Source organism: Populus euphratica, unplaced genomic scaffold (genome assembly GCF_000495115.2).
Source record: "Populus euphratica unplaced genomic scaffold, PopEup_1.0 scaffold753.1, whole genome shotgun sequence".
Classification (NCBI taxonomy): Eukaryota; Viridiplantae; Streptophyta; class Magnoliopsida; order Malpighiales; family Salicaceae; genus Populus; species Populus euphratica.
Genome location: NW_011500392.1, coordinates 111,562 through 125,084, shown reverse-complemented (window position 1 = coordinate 125,084; position 13,523 = coordinate 111,562). Strand labels below are relative to the sequence as shown.

Here is a 13,523-nt window from a genome sequence, read left to right as displayed (position 1 = left end):
TTTCATTTATTTGATAGGCCTGCATTTAAAATGAACATTTACCATAAATTAAAGGTATCTTATATTATTAGATATATTATTATAAAATATGCTTTAGTTAAGGAGTTATTGATACTTCAAGTGCAAAATGATGACATAAAACCTTGATAAAAAATACACTTTTAAGTACTAATCAGATACACTCATGAAGATTAATTATTTATTTAGATATATATGCTCCAATAAGTTGTATACACAACATATTGAGAGGCTTAAAACAAATATCATTCAAACAATATGCAAACTTGAGATGATATTTCTTCTATTGTTCTTTGACTCAATGGAGCACCCATACATTTATTGTATGAGGCAAAAGTTGGAGACCTAATCTAGTATAGATGAATGTATCCATTTAAAATGTTAGAGATTAGGCAATGTAATTAAAAATATATTTTCATACTTTTTTATAATTGAAAACATTTGTTTAATTCCATGTAGGTATTTTTTCAACCTTGAGAAAAAAGTTAAAAACAAGGCACATGTTGAGGCTTTGATATGTAAGACCTATATTGTTGAAGATATCTTAACATTTATCTCATATTATTTTGAACCTTAATTGAAAACAAGAATCAATTACGTTCTAAGGTATGACGATGGTGGTGAAGTGCCTTCAAGTTGAAACTTGTTATTATTTTGTAATCTTGAATGACTCAAACCTAAAAATGCTATCGGGAGAAGATATTTGTCTAAAATGGAATTCAAACAAGCAAATAATTATATGCTATTTAACTGCGATGAACTGAGACCTTTTATTGAGTAAGTATACTACTTGTTGTGAGGGCGCGAGCCGACGCAATGTCGTTTGGCAACGACTGAGGCTTTTGTCATGCCTCTTATGTGAGATGTTATGTGTTAGAAACGAGTTTTAGATTTAATCATAAAATTATAATTAATTTTAGATTTAAAAGAGTTGCCACCTAGTATTATAGTCACTAGAAACCTATAGTCTGCGAGAGTCTGAGTAAGAGATTGGTTGTGTAAGGGGAAGACGCATCACCCTAGTAAACCTTACCTAATGTAACCTGTATTATTATTTGATTGTTTTCTGGGTCGGGTTTCTATTTGTTAGTCTTTTTTAAGGCTCAAGGTAGATTTCTCATCATAAGAGAGTTTCTAACTAATCGAGTTAAATCCTAATCATTCTAAAATCTGAATTTTAACATCTCATTTCTACACTTGGTATCTTTAATACTCGAGGGTGTACTTTATCATGTAATTTTATACCTCACAAATATTAAAGTCTATATTTGGATCCTAAAAAAGAGATTGGAAAAATATTTTTAACATGTGGGCCAAATCCTAATGGATAATCATAAATTGGTTACGATATCTATTTTTTGATTTTTTTAAACATGAAAAAACATGCAATTTTTGTTGTTTATGAAAAATATGCTTGGAAAAATTTCAGAATTTACCCATATGCAAAACAATATTTTTTTTTTGAATTTTTTTATTCTTTTATTTTGAAATATTTAAGAAAAAACTAATATTTTAATACCAAATTTGTAAAATTGGCTCGGCCCAAACCATGGGCTAATTAATTAGCTATTGTATGCATAAATGAATTTTGTATGCAGCAGTCACAATGAGGAAGAAAGGCAAAGCAAGGAGGAGGGAGTTGCTTGGCGTAGGGGTCTCGAACGTGATGAGGTGGTTCAGATAGTAGCTTAGGAGGCATCGGCTAAGGTGAAGGTGGTTAGAGTCGGTTGTGGGAGGAAGAAGAAAAAGTTGTGGAGGAGAGTGAAAGGCTGGAAGGAGAAGAGAGAAAAGGTCATAGTGACTGCTCTATCATTGGTGAGGAGCTGGGTTGATGGAAATATGGTGGTTAAGTCGGTTGTGGCGGTGGAGGTTGTTGGCAGAGGCAACAAAAAAAGAAGAAGAAAACGGGATGGGCTGCAGAGAGGAGAGAGAAATTGATGGTGGCTCTTAGTGGTCGGTTGGTGATTGTGTTGGCTTCCTGTGATAGAGCTGATGGTGGGAAGACCGGTGATGAGGGTGGTGGTGGCTGAAGGCCACTACAAAGAGAGAAAGAAGAGAGATGACTTGTTGCATAAAAGAAAAGGAGAAAAATAGAGGGGTGTGGCTGATTTTTTTGTCAACTTTGGACTTGATTTTCTCCTTCCTCAGGCCATCAAATCCATCTCTATTTATAGGCGGTGGAAGAGAGCAATATTGTCTACACTACGAAAATTAGGCCATCAAATCCATCTCTATTTATAGGCAGTTGAAGAGAGCAATATTGTCTACACTAGGAAAAAATTTTAAACATTTGATTTAATTGGGAATGATCCCAATCGTTGGGCATGATGCACTGCTAAATCTATAGTTGTAGGCTACCTGAGGTGGCTTCTTTGAGGTAGTGCCATGTCTATTTATTTTTTAGTGAGCCGGTGATGACCATACCCAAACGTAGAGGGATGTCTGATGATTAGTATAGTGCAAGGTTTGACAAATTTGGTGGACATTTGGTACATTAAATGCACATGTAAAGGAGGTGACTGGACTAGTTATTACCGGGTAAATGAAGAAGACAAAGAATAGTGACCAGACGACGAGTTGTCTGATCCTTTTTTTCTTTAAACTCAAAACAACGCCGTTTTGAGTTTGAATTAGGAATTTAAAATGAATTTCACTTTAGTCTTCCAGCTTTCAATTTCTTTCAATTGAACTCCTAATTAACCATAAACTTTTGATTTAATAAAATTAAGCCCTTGTGGAACTGCAACTTCAGCCCCGTATTTACACGCCTTTTGCAATATGGTCTTTGGTCTCATATTTTGTCAATTTAACCCCTAATTCACTATTAAACTTTTAATTTCTTCAATTTCAACCCTATTTTTTGTCAATTAAGCCACTATAGTTCGATGCCTTTTGCAAATTAATCCTTGGCTGTGAATTTTGTCAATTTAACCCCTAACTGACCCCAAAACTTTAATTTTCTTGCAATTTTGCCTCTTATTTCAATTAATTAACTTGGTAAAAATTAAATTTGGTCTCTTAAAATTTCAATCTTTTTAATTAAGCACAAATTAGGCTTTTAAACTTATTTTTTCACAAATTAAGCCCTAAATAAAATTAATTCGACCCATTTAAAGTATAATTAAGTCCTTGCACTTAATTGAATCCTTCAATTAGACCCAAATTAATTTTTAAACATAATTAGAATTCAATTTGGCCCATTATTAAATCAAATTAGCCTATTAAACATTAATTATATCCCTGGACTTAATTTTTATGCAAATTCATCTAGTAATAATTTAATTTGATCTTGAATTTGTATTTTTTCCCTCTATCTTTGGGTATAATGGGTTATAATTAGGCTTTGAATTTGTTTTAAAATTGCAGCTTGATTCCCTGATTTGTTTTTTCCACATCATCAACCTTTATTATTATTTTTTGATGTTTATTTTGAAAAAAAATTAATTTTTAGGAAATAACCCTTAATTGGGTTAAGACACAACTTAAAATTTGTTATTAATGAACTATTTCTCTCTTGTAATATCTCAAATTCATACATTATTGAATACCTCATAGACATCATCGTCAATATTTATTGTCTTTGAAACTCATAGCTGACCGAATCTCAAATCTTTTGATTACAAAATGAATAATTTTTCATGTGGTTCAGAATATATGTAAGTACTTTTAATTATCATTATCTATCAAGATAATTTTGTTACACATTTCTTGTTCACTGTTCTTTGTTGTCCTTTATGTACCAAGTTTATAAATTGAGAGGGAATGCTAGTTCTACATCATCTTTATTAAGTCTAGATCCTGAAAGAAAGATGACGTCCTATAACAAGTATTTTCTTAATAGATACGTGTTTCGTACTGAAGAATATAGCTAGGGTAGAAAGACATATAATAGTAGGGTTTGTGTTAAGAAATCGATTTCTAATGAGTTTGGAGTTGACTATTATGAGAAATTAAATGAGGTAATTGAATTGCAATATTATAGAATAAAGTATTTTTATATAATATTATTAGTATGACACCATTGACAGAGAAATCAGACTTGATCCTTATCATGGTTAGGTAAAAATTAATTTAAAAGCTAGACTCCACAATGTCAATGATGTTTTTGTTTTTGCCAAGCAATGCCAACAAAGTTATTACACATATACCCCTTTCTTTAGAAAGTATTATTTAAGAGTTGATTGGTTTTCCATATTGAAAACCAAACCTAGGGGTTGTGTCGAGGTTGTTCAGGAAAAGAACGATGAATCAAATATGAGAGATGATGTCTTTCAAGTTAGTGAGTTAGGTGATCTATATCGAGTCACTCCATCGATTGACTTAGAAGAAAATTCAAATATTCACATCTTTAATAATATTTTTATTGATGTTGACATTGAGGATTTGCATGTTGTTCTAAGCTCCAGTGGACAAGCACAGGTCGATGAAGATGATGATATCAATAAAATCAACATATAAGATTGTGATGAAGCTGATAGCTAGTCAATTAAAGAAGAAGAAGCTAATTTTGACTAACTATCAAAATACAAAAGTGTAATGTCATAAACTATAATGTAATATTTATTGAAAAAATTCTTTACAAAGAAGTATTTATTCTATTATTGTTATGTGAACTTGTGTTATTGTGTTGTGCAATTTTCAATTTAAGTATTTGTAGGAAAAATAGATAGAAAATACAAATATAATTTGGCGTTAGACACTATTTCACATCGATGGAAATACCGATAATTTGTGTCCATCGGTGTATTCTAGAGGTGAATGGAACTGTTCTCCTTTCTGCTAGTACTGTTTATGAAACATCACATCGATGACAATACTAATTGTTTGTGTTTGTTGTGTATTCTAGAGGTGAAAAGAACTATTCCCCTTCTTTTTGGCACTGTTTATGGAGCATCATAGTGATGACAATACCAACAATTTGTGTTCTTCGGTGTATTTTAGAGACAAAAGGAACTGTTCCTATTTTCTCTCGCATTGTTCAAGGAAGAAATTACACACGAGTATACCAATGGTCTGTTTTTATTGGTATATTCCAGAGGTGAAGTGAACTATTCCCTTCACATGTCGTTGATGGCAATTAAAGTTTACTAATTGAGTTATAGGTCTCCCAATGGAATTACAGATGGACTGCGAATTCCAACGTGCTGGTATTTAATACATTTCTAACTATTGACTATTTACTACTTTACTGATGAAATCACAGATGAAATGAAAAAATTCGGAGGGTTTTTTGATATTTTTATGCGAAACAAAAATTTCAAAGGGAGTTACAGATGAAATCATCAATGAACTAATTAAAAATGATAATATTTAATAATCCATTAGTAATTCCGTACATAAAACATAGTATAAAAACCCAATGAGAGCATCAAAACTTTATTTTTTTCTTGGCTAAATCTTATTTTTTTCTTAAATTCTCTCCTCAATTCTCTACTATTACATTTTGTCTTTTAAGCATTAAGGCTAGAAATCTTGCTTTCTTTCTTTCAACACAATCAACAGGTATATGTGGTGAATGTTTTGAAGCATTTTCTTCGTATTTTTCCTTTTTTTGCTTTGGTTTATTAACAATATTTTTTCATTTTTTTTTTGCATCACACATAGTTCAACTCTGAAATTAAGCACAATATTAAGGTAATAACTTTTCATTCCTTAGGCCTATATTTGTTTTTGTCTATGTTTTTGTCTATATTGCAACATTTCCTTAGGCCTATATTTGTTTTTGTCTATATTGCAACAATGTTTTATTGAATTTTAATTGTCATGATCAAATTTGTTGTTTAATGTCAATTGAATTTATAGGATTAAATTTAATTATAAAAAATTCTTATCAATTTAGGATTAAAAATATTATCATGAAAAAAAATAAATTTTTTTAATGAAATTGAATTATTCAAAATTGTTGGTAGAAATAAAATAAAATCAACTAGTTTATGATTAAAAATTTTAGGTAGTTTCTTGTATAATGGAGGTGCTATCATTTTTTTTAAATCCAAATTTTTTATTTTTTCTATAAGTTTATGTAGATGCATAGGAAAAAATCAGTTGCACGTCGTGAGCACAGTATCACAACTAGTTCTTCTAGCAGCGATTATGATAACAATATGTTATTAGGAGTTGATTAGGAATAGACACATGGGTTGACTCACGAATATGTACCTTCGAGTGCTGTTCTGTAACGTAGAAGTGGTGTCCCTTCACAGAGGAATCCATTGACACTCAAGTACGAGGCATAGTGGAAGGATGACATTTCAATATAAGTTTGTTTTTCTTTGAGTTGATTTACATTTAACGATTTATGAACAAATAATATTTAATTAAATTTATCAATTTTTAGGTTCATAAATATTGAGGTTGCCTGTCTTCTTAATTTCAGTAGTTGAACTCATCAATCAATCCTTTAATTTATGTGATAGGCCTGCATTTAAGATGAACATTTATCATAAATTAAAGGTATCTTATAGTATCATACTTATTATAAAACATACTTTAGTTAAGGAGTTATTGATACTTCAAGTGTAAAATGCTGAGGTAAAACCTTGATAAAAATATATTTTTAAATACTAATCATTGCTTGAATAATAACATCAATATTTAAATCATCGATGGAAATTTGATTGTTTCAATGAAGCCAAGATTCTAGACATCCTGAATGGAAACCACATGTTGATACATAATTTACAAGATTTAAGATTAGTTTTAACTTAAAATTTTTACTATTTATTATGTTAATTTGTTTACTTTATTGATATTATTGATTTTTTATTTATAATTTTTTAATGCAAGGCTACATTTGAGTGGGATAGAGCAAATGATAATGTTAGAAGGAGGGTTTGAGAGAATTATAATACAACTAGATAACATAAAAAATAGTATGATATTTTTTTTTTAAAATTTCAAATATTAAAATTTCATTTGTCATTTACTCATATATAAGACATTAGTACCATTTAGGATGCGTGATTTTTGGTATGAGACACAAACAAAATAAAAAAATATGCTAGAGAAAGCGCTTTACCAAGCTGAAATGACATGGTGATTTGAAAAGATTTCAGGCTGCCATACATCCCAAAGAACATACGGGTGGAATATATTTAGCACATGATATCAGAGCATTTCACACTACACTCACAGTTCGGTATAGGGAACCAGAGTTGGTAAATTCATGGTTTGGTTACCGCTGACACTGGCGGTCTCGTTTTGTTCATTTCACATGCGAAACGGATAGTAAGAATTATTTTAATCACATCTATTTTTAATTAATTTATTTTTTATTTATAAATATATTTAACTAAAAATATTTTTTTTCTTACAGGCTACATCACTTAAAAGTGAGTTAAGCCTAATAAAGTTTTTTGTAGATATGCACGTGCAGAGTGAAGATTGCCAACAGAGGGTGTAGTAGTTCGTCGATAATTGAGCTCAACACTTTATGGTACATTGATTTTCAATCATTTTATTTCTTTAAGTTATTATTTTCTTGAATTTGATGATTTTATTTTTTATTTTTAGGAGACATATAATAGCTGGTTGAAGAAGAGATACAAGGACAATCCTTCAATCCACCCAGATTTCAATTTAGATTTGTAGTTGGAGGCATAATCATTTAGTGGACCTGATAGAAATCGGATGTATGGACTCTCCAAACCGTTAGGAGCTTGCAATCGCTATCGAACACTCAATTTCCAGAGTTCGCAGCCTTGTTAGATTAATGAGTGCAAGAACGTACAACCCATCTCAATGAAAAATACGAACGACTCTCTACATAGTATAAAGAACTTTGATGTATGGTCATAGATATTAAATCATAGATGAGTGGTATTTTTTCTATGAATCTATAGTAAAATACATATTAACAAAAAAGTAAAATAAATATAAATAGAATATTCTGTTGATAAAATTATTAAATGTAGTACCGAGTTGATTGACCAAGTTATGAAGGGGATACTTATCTTGATATTCACTTTATTCAATTGGTTGTAAGCATTACAGGGTCATAGGGTTGCATCCTTTATCTTCGTAAATAACACTGGTGCCCCCACGGTCAGACAATTGGTCCAATGAAGCCTTTTTTTAGTAATTCTTGCAATTGCAGTTCCCATGGCTACTTTAATTCTTTAAAAGTATATACCAAATAGGCTTATTGAATTCAGACTAAATTCCGAACAGAAAAGATTCTTTCAACCTTTTTACTCTTTTGTTACAAAAGAGATATTTGATGGGATTATATACAGTACCACTTCCATTCTTTCAGAAATTTACTTATTGCAATACGATACCACTACTAAATTATTCCGAAAATGTAAAGCAAGGTCCCTTCTTGATTCGAGGTATCAGAATTTGTAACACATAATGAACTGAAATAACCCATTAAGTCCTTTGGTGAATATCAAACCGCACGTGAGAGCTCTTTTGTTTGAATCTAAGCTATTGATCATTCGAAGCCAAAATATAGAAATATGTCCATAAAATTAGCAACTCATAGGGGTCAAAGAAAAGCGTTTTAAAGCAAGGATACGTAGATTTGAAAGGCAAGCCTCGAAATATTATAATAAAAAATATATTTTAAAGCAATGATACGTAAGTTTGAAAGGCAAGACTTGAAATATAGTAATAAAAGATTATAATGGCATGATTGGAATGTACATTTCAGTGTGAGTAGAGGTAGCATGCTTGCCTGCTTTCTGATTCCATGAGTACTATAGTAGCTGCTAACATTTCCTAAGTCAGCCATGAGATTCACTAAACAATTCAAATTCATTTGCTTGGCTTTTCTCTCCATCGTGGGAGCTTCGCCTTCCAAATCCGTATCTTGAACCATTCAGGATGCATCCATGTATGAGAGGCACGAGCAACGGATGACTTAGCATGGACGTGTGTACAAGGATGATTATGAGAAGGCGACGCGTTGCAACATATTCAAGGAAAATGTTGCACGCATGGATGTTTAAACAACCAAACCGGAAAATCTTACAAACTCGGTGTCAATTAATTTGCAGATCTTCCAAATGAAGAATCCAAAGCTTCACCAATAGCTAAATTCAAGAGCCATATGTGCTCTCCACAAGCGCTAGCCCTTTGAGATATGAAAATGTTTCTGCAGTGCAAGCTACCGTGGATTGGAGAAAGAAAGGAGTTGTTACCCCCGTCAAGGACCAAGCACAGTGTGTTAAGTTCCTATGCTAGAGATAACAATATTGAGATATTATCGGAGAGGTGTTTTCTAACTCTAAGTTTTTGTTTTAGTGGGTATTGAATCAAAATATTGGTTGTTTTCAGGCATTATCGTCAGTGGCAGCCATGGAAGGAATCAATCAGCTAACAACTGAAAAATCGATCACCCATTAAGAGCAAGAGGTTGTCGATTGTGACACTAAGGGTGAGGATCAAGGGTGCAATGGTGGTTTGTTGGATGATTACTTCGAGTTCATTGAATAAAACAAGGGCCTAACTACGATACAAGGGAATAAATGGCGCTCGCATCACTAACAAGGGGCAGCCAACGACGCAGCAAAGATTACCGAGTTTGAAGATGTGCCAGCAAACGGTGAAGCAGTACTGATGACGGCAATTGCTAAGCAACCAGTTTCTGTTGCTATTGTTGCTGGTGGAATCGAGTTCCAATTCTACTCGAGTGGCATCTTTATAGGAAGGTGTAAGAACAAAAAAAATTTACCAATCAAATTTTTCTATTTGTAATTTTTATTTTATTTTTATATAAAAATAAAAAGTCAATTTAAAATAAATGGCATGAAAAATAAATAGGTTGACATGGAAAGTTGACTTATAAGATGAGATATTTAAGATATTTTATTATAAATATAAGATCTCAAAAATAAAAATCAATCAATAAATAATATCAAGTGGTATTAGAAAAATTAGTTGAATGCCCTTACATATTTCTATAAATAGAGAGCCTTACCAAATAAGAAGAGAATTCTCCTGGATATACAAAATTTTCTTTAAAACAAGCTTTTTACCAATAAAATTATCTTAAGAAGTTCCAAAACCTCTTTTACAAGTTCACAAGAAACAAAACATTGGATTAACTCCAAACACCTTATAAGAGTTAATCAACAATACTTTAAAGACAAATCAAATGTTTTCTTCAAAGTATAAAGTCACTAAATCTTGTTTTGCAATACATGTTAAAATTTATGTTCTTACACAGTACAAATCTTACTAAGAAATAAAGCTTTATTGAATAAAGCACAAACACCCCATAAGAGTTCTTCAATAGCTTATTGAACACAAATCAAAGGTATTCTTTAAATTATCAAATCATAAAATATTACTATGCAAAACATGCCTAAATTATGTTCTTGCAAACTTTAAATCTTGATTTGATTTCATAAATTAATCATGTCACCACAAATTAAATTTAAAGAAAGAATAAGAGGATTGCTTTATTTTTTAGAGGAATATTTTTAGAGATTGTACTTGGTCATATATTTTAATAAAATCAAATATTTATATTTATGAGCTTGCTTAATTTTTAGGTGCTCAAAATCATGTCATAAAATTTCTAGCTACTCTATTAGAGACATCTCTACCTCTCATCCTTTCTTTTCAAAAATGATTTTCCAACACCTCCCAATGAAAATTAGAAATTACATGATCACTATAATTGCTTTCAATGTAACAAGATTGTTAAGTCAGGTCATTGGCATTTCATTGAAAATTCTTTAACCTTGCAACTAAAAATAAAGTCCATTATCGCGTTGCATATGCAAACTAACCCAATTCTCAAGACAATTATGATGTCAAATGCACAGGAGGAAGAGAACTCACTATTCTAAGGATGAAACTATAAGTAACTCCACATCAAAAGTCAATTAGGATGTGTGGACTTTCATAAACACTGAAGGTGACTATTTTAACAATTCACACATGGACATTTCTCCATATCAACTAACATCACCACACAAGGCTTTAACTTTTAGCACCATATAAATAATGATGATTGGGACTGCATCTATACAGATCATGTGGCTAACTTGAAACACACTCATCAAGAGGCTTTCAACTTCATTTAAGGCAAATGACACAAAATAACAAAAGTTAATGAACAAGCTCAAACATGAAAAAGGGAGGCTAAACTTCAGCTACTAAGGTTTCACATAAAAATAATTTGGATGTTGTTGAGGATTTTTCAATCAATGCTATAAGAAAAATCCATGTTATTATTAACGACATTTTCACCACGAATTAACTAGAAAATCTCATCAAAGAAGCCATCATGAACCAGGTAGAAAGTTTAGTTCAACCTTCATATTTTTATGTGAAGTTGTACACTCAAAAGATTGTAAAAAAATCAAGATTGATGCATTGAAAAACAAAAGTCAGTCACCTTCTCATTTCTAAGTTGTCCACCTCTGTAGTTTTTCTATTTGATTGCATATAAATTAATGTGGTGAGTTCTTCCATGGTATAAATTGTTTGCAAGGGTGGCAAGTTTATTATTGAAGCCTTTTGTGTTTTAAGGAATCCTTTTCAAGTTGATTATGCATTTCAAAAGAACAGACAAAACATGGATGGTAGATATGTTGATATTATGTATAGTAAAAAAGATGATTATTGGAAGACAATAATAAAGTGTCAAAATCTCATGGTTCGCCATGATTAAATATCCCCAAGGCTAAATCTTATGATAAAGGAAAGGATTTAGCTAAACATAGAGGAGGCATTGCAATTAGGTGGACCATTTAGTTGTATTAGGATATCTTTTTGTAATGCCATCTCATTGTCTTGAGATTTTTTATACTCAAGTTTTGCAATGGATGTTAACTATTGGAAAGTAGGCTTATGTTTTTTATGCATTAAATTTGAATTTAGTAGCAATTAATTTTGAGTGTGAACAAAGATTGTGATTATTCAATTTTGTTACTGTGTTTACTTTGCAAAAGAGAAAAGAAAAGAAATCATGTGCACAAAAGAAAAGTGGAAGAGATCTCTTTAAATAGAGAGTCTTGCCTTAAATAAGAAAAGAAATATTCTTGGAGATATAAAATTTTCATCAAGATAAATTCTTAAGCAAGGAAATTCTCTCAAAAGCTCTTAAACCTCGTTCATGTATACTTGAAGTCTACAAGGAAGGAAAGTTTATTGGATTAAGCACAAACAACCCAAAATTTATTTCTAACAACACTTTAAAGACAAATCAAATATACTTTTCAAAGCAACAAATCACCAAATATTACTCTACAATATACACCCACATTTGTATTCTTGTAAAATATAAATATAGTCTTGATTTCATAAATAAATCATGACACTACAAATCAAATTCAAAGGAAGAATAAGAGGATTGTTTTATTCTATTTGTAAGAATATTTTTAGAGATTTTACTCTAAGGTTATATATTTTAATAAAATTAAATATTTATACACATGTGCTTGCTTAATTTTCATGTACTTAAAATTGTTTCCATGGTTGTGACCTTAAAAAAACCATGATGTTACTTTGTTGGTTATATAGTTAATGATGGAAAAAAGTATTTAATGTAGGTGAGTTTGAAAAGTTTGATAGTTCTGAACCGTTGGGTGTGGATCTTTCACTAGTACATCATCCAGAAAGCCTAGTAAACTCTTTTATGGACAAATGAGAGAGACCTAAGCCTAATAATAGGCCTATTTACTACAAATCAATGACTTGATATAACAAGGCCACAACTTCTATATAACCCTTAGATTGAGTTCAAGTTTCGCCAAATAATTTTATAGTCCTATTCTATAAGAGGATGGCTTTTTATAAACAACTAAGCTCTGAAAGACCCTCAAATTAGACCCTGAAAATGTTATTTGAGTTAGTTTTATTACTTTTTTTCTTTTTTTTTTAAATTTATTTCTTAGTTTTCATTTTTATTTTCCTATCTTATCAAGGTTAGTTTATTGTTTATTTAAGGAATTGTATACCTCTTAGAGAGATAGGCCATATTAGAGATAATTATCCAATAATAGAGTATGAATTAAGGTTTTTATATGAAAACCATTTTTTTTACCATAATTCTAACTTTTATTGCTTATTGTCTTCTTGTATTTTATTTTCCTATATGTTAGTTGATATTAAAACTTGATAATTCTTAGTGATTACTTGCTTGTTGTGTGCTAATAAACAACCATTGTTAAAAGAAGTCATATAATAAAACATGATAAAACATGAGTGGATAAGGAAATTTCTCCTTGAGAAAAGGATATTCAGGAACTATCAATAGATTATATAATTGACCCAATAGTTGAGAAAGGTGAGAACCTAAATAGAGAGTGAGGATTGTGATCATATATCCCTAATCAACATCAGGAACGGTTTCCAAAGGTGTGAATAAAAAAGGCAACCAATTGATCAAGATGATTATTATGGTGATTTAGGATGACACGACTAAAAGATTGATGTCTTCTCCCATGTGCAGGAGTGTCGAAGTAATAAATAACCCGGCAAGACCGGGGTCGAACCACAGGGAGGTTATTTGTACAAATTATAAATAACAACAATAACAATAACAATAA

General features: G+C 30.9%; 1 pseudogene; it reads left to right on the top strand.

Annotated features, from left to right (window-relative positions):
- Positions 1-8,750: 8,750 nt before the first annotated feature.
- The window catches only part of LOC105114353 (senescence-specific cysteine protease SAG39-like), a 10,107-nt pseudogene continuing 5,334 nt past the window's right edge, over positions 8,751-13,523 (top strand).